Raw genomic sequence first — 14,426 nt, forward strand, 5'->3', positions numbered from 1 at the left:
TACTTAATTTCATTAACTAAATGTCATATACTTAATTTCATTAACTAAATGTTATATACTTAATTTCATTAACTAAATGTCGTATACTTAATTTCATTAACTAAATGTCATATACTTAATTTCATTAACTAAATGTCGTATACTTAATTTCATTAACTAAATGTCGTATACTTAATTTCATTAACTAAATGTCGTATACTTAATTTCATTAACTAAATGTCGTATACTTAATTTCGTTAACTAAATGTCGTATACTTAATTTCATTAACTAAATGTCGTATACTTAATTTCATTAACTTAATGTCGTATACTTAATTTCATTAACTAAATGTCGTATACTTAATTTCATTAACTAAATGTCGTATACTTAATTTCATTAACTAAATGTCATATACTTAATTTCATTAACTTAATGTAAAGTTAGATTAAACGGGTTTACACAAAAATACAAAGATTTCCTCCCAGACAAATATGTAAATATTAACAGGTGCACACGAAACGGATTGAATGGGAATCAAATAATATTACACACGTTTCAATACTTTTATTGTGATCGAAATCAGGTAAATCACGCATTCTTTTTCAATTAAATTCGGGGAGACCCACCGCGGTGCAAATGCTTCAAATCTTTCACCGCAGTAACTTAATCCAGAATATATTGTCGTCTGCATTGCAATTCAGAGAACCAATTGTTTATTTTATGAAATTAAGTTCATATTATGGTTTGAATTAAAGTTTAAACTGCAAAAGTTATGCATAATGTCAATGTCATCGTTCAATTGTGCTTTAAACAGAAACACACATCAGCACCAATAATTAAGTTCGGGCACCAGTTTTTATGCTTCCATTTTTTTAGAAAACAGTTTAATCAATTTCACTTTGCTGACAGATATAAAACCTGGCATTTTAGTTTATACTTATATTTTATTTGAGTTAAATCAATATTACGAATCAGTTTCTATTTGAAATGAATTCCATTGTCAAATGAACTCAACTGCTTCGGAAATCCTTAAGCAAAGTCTTCACTCCTCCACATGCGCACGCACGCGCGTACATTATATTTTCCAGCATTTTCTACTTTTTTTTCTTCCTACCTTTCTTCCTCCACTTAACCTTGGATATGATCGTAAACTACTTCCGGTAACAAGGCCGCACTTTAAGAATTTTGGAGAGTTTCGTCACCATTAGTTTTCAGTACTCCTAGGTTTACTCTGACCAGGAATAGTAGAACATATCCGAGTCCTATCTATAGACTACATAGAATCTATAGACTATATAGAATCTATGGATATATAGAATCTATTGACTATATAGAATCTATTGACTATATAGAATCTATTGACTATATAGAATGTATGGACTATATAGAATCTATTGACTATATAGAATATATGGACTATATAGAATCTATTGACTATATAGAATCTATTGACTATATAGAATCTATTGACTATATAGAATCTATTGACTATATAGAATATATGGACTATATAGAATATATGGACTATATAGAATATATGGACTACATAGAATGTATGGACTACATAGAATCTATAGACTACATAGAATCTATAGACTATATAGAATCTATGGATATATAGAATCTATTGACTATATAGAATCTATTGACTATATAGAATCTATTGACTATATAGAATGTATGGACTATATAGAATGTATGGACTATATAGAATGTATGGACTTGCATAGAATGTATGGACCACATAGAATGTATCGTTTCGTTTGCCTACAGACAAATATATTCAAATATTTACAGATTACTTGAAGTGCTTTTACTAAAATGGCTGAAGTCAACATTAGATGATCTGAAAAGGGTTGATACGCTGTAAAATCAACCAAACTACATCACACTTCTACCTTAAATCCGTTTAATATAATCAGAAATAATGTTATTAATCGGCCATTGTCAAAACGAATCTACACAAGTGTATTTTATCGCGATTGAAATTAAAAGAAAATAGATTAAAACGTGTCAGCAACATATTTAAGCATTTGTGATATGCAAATCAATAGCAATTAACATTAGATAAATATTTAAAAATAGATGTTACACTGCGTTCTTTCAAAATTGATATAATAATCTATCAAACAATGAACAAATTCATTTTTGTTTAATGTTATCAACTGATTTTAATTAAAAAAAAAAAAAAAGAAGATCAGTATTAAGTGATTCTGGACGAATTGCAATCGCCGTTAAAAGTTGCCGTATTTGAAAATAACGTGAAGGTGATTCTTGGTTTACATGTTCTTTTTTATATTTTTTACAAAATGTGTCAATCTTCATCGTCGACTATGAATATAATTTAATTCCATTACGCCTTTTCTCTGTAAGATTTGCAATTTTGTTAATGAAAGTATGCTATATTTTTCCAGATTACTTCATTTGTATTTTATTTTTTTAATTTCAATTTCATTGTGTTTAGCTTTATAATTATACTAGCAGTTCGACCCGGATTTGCTCGGGCCCCATGTCCTGTGCATAACTTTATGTGCATATGCATATATATATATATATATATATATATATATATATATATATATATATATATATTAAAAAGTTTGATTCGTATCTATGGAACCTATATCTAAAATGTCAAGTGTTTAGATCCCAAATTGGCAGAGGAGTTTGGTAGAGTCTGCAAAGAGTCTTGGCAGCCGAAGTTTCGTCCCAAAATTTTATTAAAAAGCTTGCAGCATGTCTGAGTACCCTTTATGTAAAATTTCAAGTGTTTAGGCACAAAATTGGCTGAATAGTTTGCTAGAGACCGCAAAAGTCAAATCTTTTGAATTTTGAACCCTTGGCAGCCAAATTTTCGGCCAAAACCCGATTAAAAAGCTTGGCCTATGTCTACATACATTTGATGTAAAATTTTAAATGTTTAGACTAAAAATTGGCTGAGTAATTTGGTAGAGACCGCAAAGGTTAAATCTTTTTGACTTTGCCCCCTTTACATTTATTGTTTTGGGCTCAAATCAAATGAAAACGTTTGATCCATGTTCAAGTAACCTTCATCTAAAAGTTCAAGTGTTTAGACCTAAAATTGGCGGAGGAATTTGGTAGAGTTTTCAGAGATCAAATCGGTTAACTTTGACCCCTTGACAGAAAAATTTCTGGCCGAAAACCAATTAAAAAAATTTTCCCAAATCTCAACACTCTTTATGTCAAATCTCGATTCTGTAGATGGAAAATTGACAAAGTAGTTTGGTAGGGAAATGTACACACACAGATACACACACACATGCAATTTCACTTTTATAGATATACTAGGCTAACCGTGACCCGTTGGGTTAGTATGCTATATTAGCTATGGAATTGAGTGTGACACTTGTGACGTAAAGAAAATAGTTTTTTGTGGCATAACAGAAACGTTTCTATGAAAGTATATTAAAATGAAATAAGAATATAGATAGATTTCTATTAGTCGTTCTGTTTATAATTGTTGATGCTTGAAAAAAAACTTACAGCTATTAAATTATAAGTGGTTTTCGATACTAATAGATAAATATGCACTGAACAGATACCATAATACTTAAAGTTAAATTCAAATTTTGCTATATCTTTTAATTTAAACACGAAAAAAAACAATTGGGACGGTGAAAACGGACACAGTAAGACAATACGTTTTATTGTCACGTTGATTATTTATTCGTAACGCAAATTAAAAAAAAACATATTTTCGGGGTTATTTATTTATGTTGGTAGTGTAAAAGAAAATGTACGAATGTTTTTTTAAGAAAGGTTTGTTAAAAAATGGAGAATACATTTTTTAAAAAATCAAGGCGGTGGATAAATCGCCGTTGTAAAATGCTCTTATGGTTGTCAACGAGTTAAAGTAGATTCATTTGTAATAAAATTGCGTTAAAAAAACTTAAACGTAATACGGAAATGAACGAGGTAAAAAAAATGCAGAAAATATTAACAACTGTTTATTTGGATGATTTAAACGCGATAAAAAAAATGATTGGGACGCTGAAAACGTACACAGTAAGACAATATGTTTTATTGTCGCGTTGATTATTTGTTTATGTACGCAACCGGAAGTTGTAAACCGAAAGTTGGGTTACAACACCCGTTACAAATTCATTTGAGTTTTATAATTATATAGATAGATAGATAGATAGATAGATAGATAGATAGATAGATAGATAGATAGATAGATAGATAGATAGATTATATGTTTGTCATTTGAGAATAAATGTCCTGGAAATATAAAAGTTGCGTCTTCTAAATGAATAAATCCACAATCGTTAATTCACCTTTACACAGTTGAAGTACTTTATATATATATATATATATATATATATATATATATATATATATACATATATACATATATACATATATATATATATATATATATATATAATATTTTATAAATAAAAATACGTCTTATATTCGGAATTTCCTGATAACTGAGCACTCTGCTGGATTTCTTTTTTTTTAAACTAATTATATATATATATATATATATATATATATATATATATGTATGTATATATATATATACTCACTTTATGTATATATAGAGAGAGACACTTTGTTTGTGTATATATACATTATATATATACACTTTATATATATATATACAATTTATATATATATACACACTTTTATAGATATATATACACTTTACATATATACACACACTTTATATATATATATACACTTATTATATATGCATATACACTTTATATATATATATATACTTATTTTATATATATACACTTTATATATATATATATATATATATATACACTTGTGTTTATATATAGATATATAAATACTTTATTTATATATATATATACACTTTTTATTTGTTTTGCATAGCGATTAATATGTCGCTACACATTCATGAGCATGTTTCGGTTAGCCAGTTACACGTAACTAGGGACATCTTCGAGTGATGCTGCTTACACAAAAGTAGAGTGTTTGTATAAGCACCATCGGATGCAGAGGTTTCTAATTACTCACTACTGACCGAAACATACTCATGAATCTGTAACGACATATAAATGTTATGTAAAACAAATAAAAAGTATATCTTGCCCTGCACTGATAGTGAGCACTCTTGTATGAACCTCGCTATATTTATTGATTGTTACAGCTTTGAAAAATATTAACCTAGAATAATTATATAGATTAATTTATTTCTGATGATGTGTTGTAAAGAGGGGAAATCAGACAAACCTTTATAACAACTATTTTGTGTACCCAAAAAATATTGTAAAATGACGCAAATACGAAACATACACTTTCTCTTTCTTCCTTCGTTTCACCACACTGAGCTACAGTAACGCGTGGCCGGGTACAGCTAGTAAGTGAAAATATGTGTGTGAGGACTAATCTCAACCTCAACGAATTTTTTATCTACAGACTTGAAATTTTTGTATATAGGGTATTCAGACACGTGGAAAAATTTTAAATCAGTTTTAATCTGGAAAAAACGGCTGCTAAGGAGTCCAAATAAAAATATTGGTACGTGCAGGTCATCGGATTTTTATCTGCTGCAACTGTTTCACGAACGCGCATACGTGAATAGTTCACGTGACATATTACCTATGTTAAGAATAAGTAGGTGTGAAAACACTTCTTAAAGACAGTGTAAAGCTGGCCTAATGATTATCGCACTTTTGGTTTCGATCTCAGCGCGAATATTTTTTTTTTTACTTACTTACAAGAAGTGAACTGTTTAGAAAAAACATAATACTCGCATGCATATGTCTCAGTTTCTGTATGAATTAAAATATAATATTTATGCGTAGTTTACGACCGAACTACTCAGGGCGGCTATATATATAAATTCGTGCAGTATTATTGCGCGAATACTGAATATAGTTTGATCATTCTTAGCTAAACGCAAGACGCACATTGATGCGGATGTACTACAGGGGTTGATTCTTAGACAATCATTATTCCTGATTTTCATAAAAGACCTCGCTCATATAATTGTGTCCGAGATGGGTATTTTTACTGATGACACCACGTTCTATTTTCGACAAGGATGAACAGAATGTGTGCAGTCAGCACCAGCCCTATTCAAGGTTTAACCGGCTTCCTCCGAAGGAGGAAGTTTCATGGGAGTATGAAATTCACAACCGGTACCCAATCGCATGTATATCCCCGTTAGGAGAGATGACGACGTTAGGTTTTTGCAACTTTTTGCAGGGAGGTGTCGACGTCCTTCTACATACAGCACCTGGACTTCCCAAATTGGTCACCCATTTTAGTATTGACCAGGCTCAACGTTGCTTAACTTCGGTGATCTGACGGGAACCGGTGTGTCAACGTGATTATGCTGTATGACGAACCGAATGCACTCATATGGAATGTAACGACTGAATCCTTAGAAATATCATCCAATCTGTATTCGAGTTAATGAACAGTAGCACTCAATGCTATTCAGGCAAAGCGCCTTTCCTTTAAGAATTATGAGAAACTTTCCAAGACACTGTTTGCCATGGACAGTAACACCGCATCTGGGAATCAAACATTCAAACTCCCCAATGAAACATCCAGGTGAGATGAATTGGAATATATATGGAAAAGATAATGCCAAATCTGCTGCATAGATAGTTGACACTCTTTACCGGGTTAGAAAATCTCCCGTACTTACTAGCATCCTATACATCTACAGCCTTCATTTGCACATCCATGTAATATTGCCGTCACATCTGGCCTGAATACTATTACCCCCCGTCTCTCTCTCTCTCTCTCTCTCTCTCTCTCTCTCTCTCTCTCTCTCTCTCTCTCTCTCTCTCTCTCTCTCTCTCTCTCCTAGATAGTGTTCAAAAAACAGTCTTCAATCGTTTTTTTTTTACATAGGACGCAACACATATCAAGGCCCGGAGGCCACTCGAAGATAAGGGTTAAAGAGTATACAGTAATCAATGGGATAATATCGTAATAATCGTTAGGAGTTGAAATTTGGTAAATTGGATTACTTAGGGGGCGGCTCATCAAGAATTTTTTTACGTTGGACTTGAAAACGACCAAATTGTAGTCAGCTGGAAAACAGACAGACGGAAGAGAGTTCCACAGGCAGTTCTAAGAAAGAAGCCTTATCCATGGAATTTACGTTTAAGTTTAGGCACAGATAAAGAGTGGGGGAAATTATTGATAGTGGTTTTAGCTAGACGAGTGTCTTTCGTGTAAGTCTAATAATGTATGTTCTTTTGCCATCGTTGCTATCGACATGACATGGTGTATTGTATTGGTGAGAGAGCACCCCTTTTCTTTCTTCATTCGTGGCCGTTTTGGGCGGTTTATTCCTTCAAACTTTTAATGCTATACTAGCTAGTAGCCCTGCGTAGCCCGGCATAGCCCGGTCGTACAATACGCTTAAACATGATATTTTAATTTATGCAGATTGCGTATGTATTATTATAGAATTCATCCTCTCTTGATTATTATATATTACAAGGAAAAATTTGTCCGATGGACTAATTCGAAAAAAATAAAATAATAATTATAATAAAACTCCGACGCCATTTATGTAGAACAATTTACCTTTGTGCTCAAACTACACTTAGTTTTCGGTCGTATTCAAGTCTAATGTGACGAAATTCCTATTGATCCGTTCTCTAAAATAATGTACGCCCTACCCAAGTTCCGCCATAACTGATCATGTTGTCTCACCATCTACCCAACATTTGACCCTTACCCTAAGGTGGCCTTTTGGCCATGATAAGTGTTGACCACCCAAGTAAAAAAAAACACTTCTTAATGCAGTATTCTTTAGAGGTCTGCAAGCAGCCAGTACTCACTGGGGCTTGATTTGGAGATTAAGGTGGGTGCAGAAGAAATTTGAAGTGAAATTTATGTAGTTTTACTATCATTGCGATCGACTTCTGACATAGTGTATTGTCTTGGTAAAAGACCACTTCTTTCTTCTTCTTCTTCTTCTTCTTCTTCTTCTTCTTCACTTATGAATGTTTGTTTTTTTTTTTGCGATTTCTACCTTCGAATGTACCAATAATGTTATATAATATTTGTAAAATAATGAGACCAAAACCTTACCTGCTGATGTTTGCATCTTTAGTCGCTTTGAAAAGTTTTCACTCCCTGCTTTCCACTTAGCAGACTGCTAAATTGTCTCTGGAGTGAAGCGTTCGATCCCTGTTTGTCACATATTGACGCAAAAACTCATTTTTTTTTTAGTTGAAACAGTTGAAAACATATCTCAGAATCATCGATGCGTTTTGATCGACTATGAGTAAACGCGGCGCAAACTTTGAACAGAGCCTTCTCGTTAATAAATGTTCATGCGGAATATACGACATAATCACGTTGTTCTGATTAAATCACCGAAGTTAAGTAACGTTGACCTTGGTCAGTACCAGATGGGTGACCATTTGGGAATACCAGGCGCTGTATGTAGGGGATGTCAACACCTCCCTACGAGAACTGCAAAAACCTGCCGTCGTTATCTTCCCAGGCCGGGATATACATGAGACTGGGAACTGCTTTTAAATTTAATATTCCCTTGACATTTCTTCCTTAAAAGGAAGCCGGTTCAACTTATCTAGGGTGATTGCCGCTAGCTTATGCAGAATAGTACGAATATTACTTCCTGAGATATATACCTTCTCTGCTATCTTACGCAATATCAATTTATGATTGGTCAAACGAGTTTGTGGACTTTTTTGTTTGTTTTGTTGGTTTTTTTTCCATGACAACTGCCAAATTTGGGTGACCTGTGCATTCAACATCATGTGTATCTGTACAACCACGATTAAAGTCATCATATCACCCCTTAACTGCTGCTGCCGACGGATCAGAGTCTAATAAAACTTAAGTTATTGCTTTGCTTGAACAGTATTTTTCAATTTTTCACATCAGAAAGCAATGTTTTAGCCACACCATAAATATTCCGATTGTGTTCAATATTTTACGTATGTCATCTAAAGGTTGAATGAATGACCATTAATACAACTTTTTGTGGAATTCGCCCTTCTACTGAAAGTAAAAATTTATGGGAAATACAAATACGGTCCCCAGTTCTCGTGTATAACCGGGTTATGAGGGATTATATGCAGTATTTAGTGTTTAAAAAATGGTTACCCGTCTTGCACTGAACAAGCTCAACTTCGCTTAACCTAGGTGATCTAACAGAAACCGGTGTATCAACGTGACTATGTGAACGTGATTATTGAAGGTTAGTATTTCATAAAAATCACATGGTTTCTTTGTTTATTAGGAGCGTCACTCGAAATTATGCAAATCAAGTAATCTTTATTTTTTCAAATCTTTCATTTAAACGCTTCCGTTAATTTTAAACGCTTCCGTTAATTTTAAACGCTTCCGTTAATTTTAAGCGTTTCCGTTAATTTAAACGCTTCCGTTAATTTTAAACGCTTCCGTTAATTTTAAACGCTTCCGTTAATTTAAACGCTTCCGTTAATTTTAAACGCTTCCGTTAATTTAAACGCTTCCGTTAATTTTAAACGCTTCCGTTAATTTAAACGCTTCCGTTAATTTTAAACGCTTCCGTTAATTTTAAACGCTTCCGTTAATTTAAACGCTTCCGTTAATTTTAAACGCTTCCGTTAATTTAAACGCTTCCGTTAATTTTAAACGCTTCCGTTAATTTAAACGCTTCCGTTAATTTAAACGCTTCCGTTAATTTAAAACGCTTCCGTTAATTTTAAACGCTTCCGTTAATTTAAACGCTTCCGTTAATTTTAAACGCTCCCGTTAATTTAAACGCTTCCGTTAATTTAAACGCTTCCGTTAATTTAAACGCTTCCGTTAATTTTAAACGCTTCCGTTAATTTAAACGCTTCCGTTAATTTTAAACGCTTCCATTAATTTTAAACGCTTCCGTTAATTTAAACGCTTCCGTTAATTTAAACGCTTCCGTTAATTTTAAACGCTTCCGTTAATTTTAAACGCTTCCGTTAATTTAAACGCTTCCGTTAATTTTAAACGCTTCCATTAATTTAAACGCTTCCATTAATTTTAAACGCTTCCATTAATTTTAAACGCTTCCGTTAATTTAAACACTTCCATTAATTTTAAACGCTTCCGTTAATTTTAAACGCTTCCGTTAATTTTAAACGCTTCCGTTAATTTAAACGCTTCCGTTAATTTAAACACTTCCATTAATTTAAACGCTTCCGTTAATTTAAACGCTTCCGTTAATTTAAACGCTTCCGTTAAGTTTAAACGCTTCCGTTAATTTTAAACGCGCTCTGTTGCTCATGACAAGCGTTTCAGTCGTTTAACGACTTTTAAGTTTGTTAAGTGAGTGAAGTGATTTTTAACAAATTGATGATGGAGCATGCTTACGATTAAGCTAACTTTGTTATGGTCGTTAATGCACGTGCGTGTATGTATTGTATTTTCTACATTGTTGTGTATAACTAAGGTCCGTTTGTGGGCAATTAATAGATCAATGTCACGAAACCAGTGAACGTACCTGGAAACAAAAATTAGAAGCGAAAAAATAATCTAAACAAATAAGATCTATGATACTCATTTCATCCTTGAATAAAAAAATTGATAGGATCACTAAAAATTTTCAATGCTCAATGTGTGTGTATATATATTTTTATATATCTATAAAAATGAAATTGTCTGTGTGTCTGTCTGTATGTGTACATTTCCCTACCAAACTACTCTGTCAATTTTCAATCTACAGACTCGAGATTTGACATAAGGATTATTGAGATTTGGGAATATCTTTTTAATTGGTTTCGGCCAGAAATTTTGCTGTCATGGGTCAAAGTTCAATTTTGTGTCTAAACACTTGAAATTTTAGATGTAGGTTACTTGGACAATGATGAAACTTAATTTGATTTGAGCCCAAAACAATAAATGATAAGGAGTCAAAATTAGAGTCAAAGTTTTTTTAAAAAATGACGTCTGCAGTCTCTATCAAATTACTCAAATAATTTTTGGTCTAAACATTTGAAATTTTACATAAAGTGTATTTAGACATGAGCAAGCCTTTTAATCTATTTTTGGCAGAAAATTTGGCTCCCTTGTGTTGTGTTGTCCGCTGCGCGCAATGCTACTGACGTCCAGCGGGTAGGTTAGTTTAAGTGCCATGTACAGTGATGGCTGAACCAGGATTGAGACCCTTGCATTGGGTCGAAAGTTCCTCTAGGGAATGTTCGTTGTCTTTAACTAATTCCGTTCCCGGAATTGCCTCCCTCGCAGCATCCACCATTAGCAAACCCGGGGTTTTGTGGCTAGCGAGCAATCTGATGAAGGTTGTTACGAGGGTTGCGTCCTGGAAGTTGTTGGGGGATTCAGTGTCTTTTCCCCTTTCTGTCGGTAGTCCAGCAACGACTTCAAATTTCTTCTCTACCAGGGGGTCAATTTTGTATATATCCTCCCCCAATTTAAAGGGAAGGGCTTTGATGTCTCTTTTCGCGTGGCCAGAGGGAAATGCTGATTGGCTTCTCCTCTTCCCTGGTTCTTCCCGGTTGGGGAGGAGTGGCTGGGGTGTTAGTGCTGGTGTTTGATTTGGCTGCAGTGTGGGGGTCGATTTGGGTACCGATGGTTGCGGAATGTGTGCTAGTATCGCTTTTCAAAGGAATATACAAATTAGTTAACATTCATGAAGTCCCTCGCATATTCATGACTGAGTATATTTTGTTCAATAATTTTTAAATAGAAATAGTACGCTTTTTATATCAATGCCAGAGCGATAAAAAACTCAACTTTATAGGTATATATATATGTGTGTGTATGCGTGTGTGTGTGCGCGCGCACGCGCGTCCTATCAAAAGGATACGACTTAATGCATATATCTGTGTGCAAGGGGAGAAAACTGTCTATCAGTTAGGTTGGTGAATTTAAACCCAAAGGCGGCTGCTACTATTGCTAATAAAACCTAAAACAAAATTAACTGAGTTTAGCAACCTTACTATTATTGGTTTAGACTAAATGTAATCAAATATCTCTCTATAGAGCCATCATTCGCCAGTACGTGGACTATTGTTTCCATGTCTTGGCAGGTGCACGAGCCAATAAAAAGAATTTTAAATCTAATAAACATCGAACTCTCTGCCGAGCACCTGCAACATAGGTAACACGATGCATAATTGCGCTTGTTTTACAGGTACTTCCACGGAATGTTCTCCGATGAACTTTCTGAACTTGTATCCCCTCAACGTAAATAACCCCGATCCACCCAATTAGCAAAAATCAAATCCATTCACTGTAAAGGTCCCCAGACTTCGAAGATTTCATGCTCTAGCAGCTTCTTTACTCAGACCATTGTACTTTGGAATTCCCTCTAGCTACCTGTTTCCCCGACTATACCAACGTGCACAAAACTAAATATAATATAAACAAACTCTTAAACTAGGTTGCTTCCTGTAAATCTAGACTCTATCACAGTTGCCTCTTACGCTTCAGAGGTGGTATGGCTTCTTTGGAAAGAAGAATAGTAAAAGAAAACTCATTTAATAGAGTCATAAAGCATTAGTTACTTATTTTAATACCGAGTCTCGTGGAAATTCCACGGGCAATTAAACCCGTGGAATTTCCACGAGCCCCGCTAGTAAAATGAGTAGGCAATACTTTATAACTCTATCAAATGAAAATATTTGGGAACATTTAATCAAATGGATGACGTAACCAATAGTACAGTGGATCGCCTAAATAACATATCAGTTGTTGCTTCAACGCCGATAAAAAGAAATATTTTTTTCTACGGCGAAATCAGCACAAGCATAGCGATCAAACGGAACGTTATCCTCGCGGGAGTTTGACTACTTAAAAGACTACATTAATTCCCCCCAAAGAATACTTAGTGATTATTTGCAACTTTCAAGTCTCAAATATGAACATTTCAACAAAACCAAAAGCATTAATCATACACGCATAACAGCAATCACATGACGACATTTATTTCTGTACGGAATGACACTCGTGTTTCGAACCAGAGATAAGAGGTTTCGCTACTCAGAATTTCCGTATTTCTACAGCTGTAACCCGCATAATAATTTGTAGATACGGCCAATCATCTATTTTTTAAGGATTTATCCACCGATCTATTTTTCCATTACTTAAGTTTGAAATACCACTACTGGTTCGTTTCCAAGTAGCTTTTCAAAGTGTCCTTTCAATTTAGGGCGTGCATTTTTCAGAGAGTTTGCCTTTAACTGGGCTTTGGCAGAATGTTTGCGCCCAGATATCACATTTGCTACTTGCAAAGCCAGAGATGATTGTTTGTTATCCGTAGCATTCTGCATTTGATCTATTTGTTCTTGAACATACTTTTATTGTTTTGGTAAGTACATCATATTGAACTCTTGAACAACTTTGCTTCCTTTGCTTTGTATTCTGACGAATAGAAACCTTTTGCTGCTTTCAACATTTCACGTTTTCATATTATTTCATTTTCCACTTTTCGCTTTATCTTGGGCTTCAGAGGTATACAAACCTTTGCTACTTCTTAGTGTGATCGAACAAAGTTTTCATTGGTGGAGTTAACAGTTGGTTTCTGCTCTTGTGCTTGTAAAGCATCAAATTTGTTTCGCAGTACAATTATGAATCCCTGTTTGATCTGATTGTCGTGTAACACTGTTGGCCAGTTGTAAGGTTGTCTAAATGAACTTTTAGTTTTGTTCGCCCGTAGACTTAACTTCAACTTAGAGACTACAATCCTATGATCAGTAAACATACCATAAAAACTGCTGAAAGCTTAACAGTTGTGAGAGCTATTGATCCATTTCTTATTCATAAAAAGATAGTCCAACTGTGCCTTGGACTCCATTTGGGTATTGATGGCTCCAGAGCTTACGGCGCCTTTTCTGAAAACGTGTATTTATGCAGTGTAGGTTATTTTCGAAGAGTAAAGTTTGAAGATGTTCTCCGTTTCGGTTCATGGAGTCATAGAAGGAGACCTTATGCTTCCTGTTGTCGTGTGCTATGTGCGCATTCATGTCAGTAGATTACGTCCGGGTACTGAGCTTACTATTGTTAAAAGATCGTCGTAGAAATTCCTGACGTTGGTAGGAATGTAGCAACAAATCATAGTAGTAGCAGGATTATCACTGAAAGTAGCAATAATTATCCTTTGGGTTTGGCTATAAACAGTGTTAAATATATCTTGACAAGATCATCCCACGAAGCAGCAACTTTATGGCAACTTACCTGCCATATCTACTACTATAAGGGAGCGACGTCTACTGGTTGCTGGTCACTGCTAGAGGAGCAAGAAAGAGCTGGTGATCAATGTATTGCTGCGGACTCCACAGCATGGGCGCAAGAGCATAAGACGACCTAGATCCACGTACATCCAGCAAATTGCACATGACGTCAGCTGTGATCCAGCAGATCTGAGGCAGCCGACGAAAGACTGGAAAAACTGGAAAGAGAGAGTCACATTGGTCCGGGTAAGGAGACCGATCAGATATATAGAGAGATAGATAAGTTTGAGATAGTATTT

At 34.3% G+C, this 14,426-nt stretch overlaps 1 protein-coding gene and 1 pseudogene across 2 annotated transcripts in view; one reads left to right on the plus strand and one right to left on the minus strand.

The window, feature by feature from the left end:
* Nucleotides 1–14,426, plus strand: part of LOC145285803 (protein NDNF-like) — a 280,481-nt gene that overhangs the window by 97,869 nt on the left and 168,186 nt on the right. The window lies entirely within an intron of this gene.
* On the minus strand, nt 6,207–6,325 carry LOC145286628 (5S ribosomal RNA; annotated as a pseudogene).

This window comes from Euprymna scolopes, chromosome 10 (assembly GCF_053919585.1).
Source record: "Euprymna scolopes isolate OS-2025 chromosome 10, ASM5391958v1, whole genome shotgun sequence".
NCBI lineage: Eukaryota > Metazoa > Mollusca > Cephalopoda > Sepiida > Sepiolidae > Euprymna > Euprymna scolopes.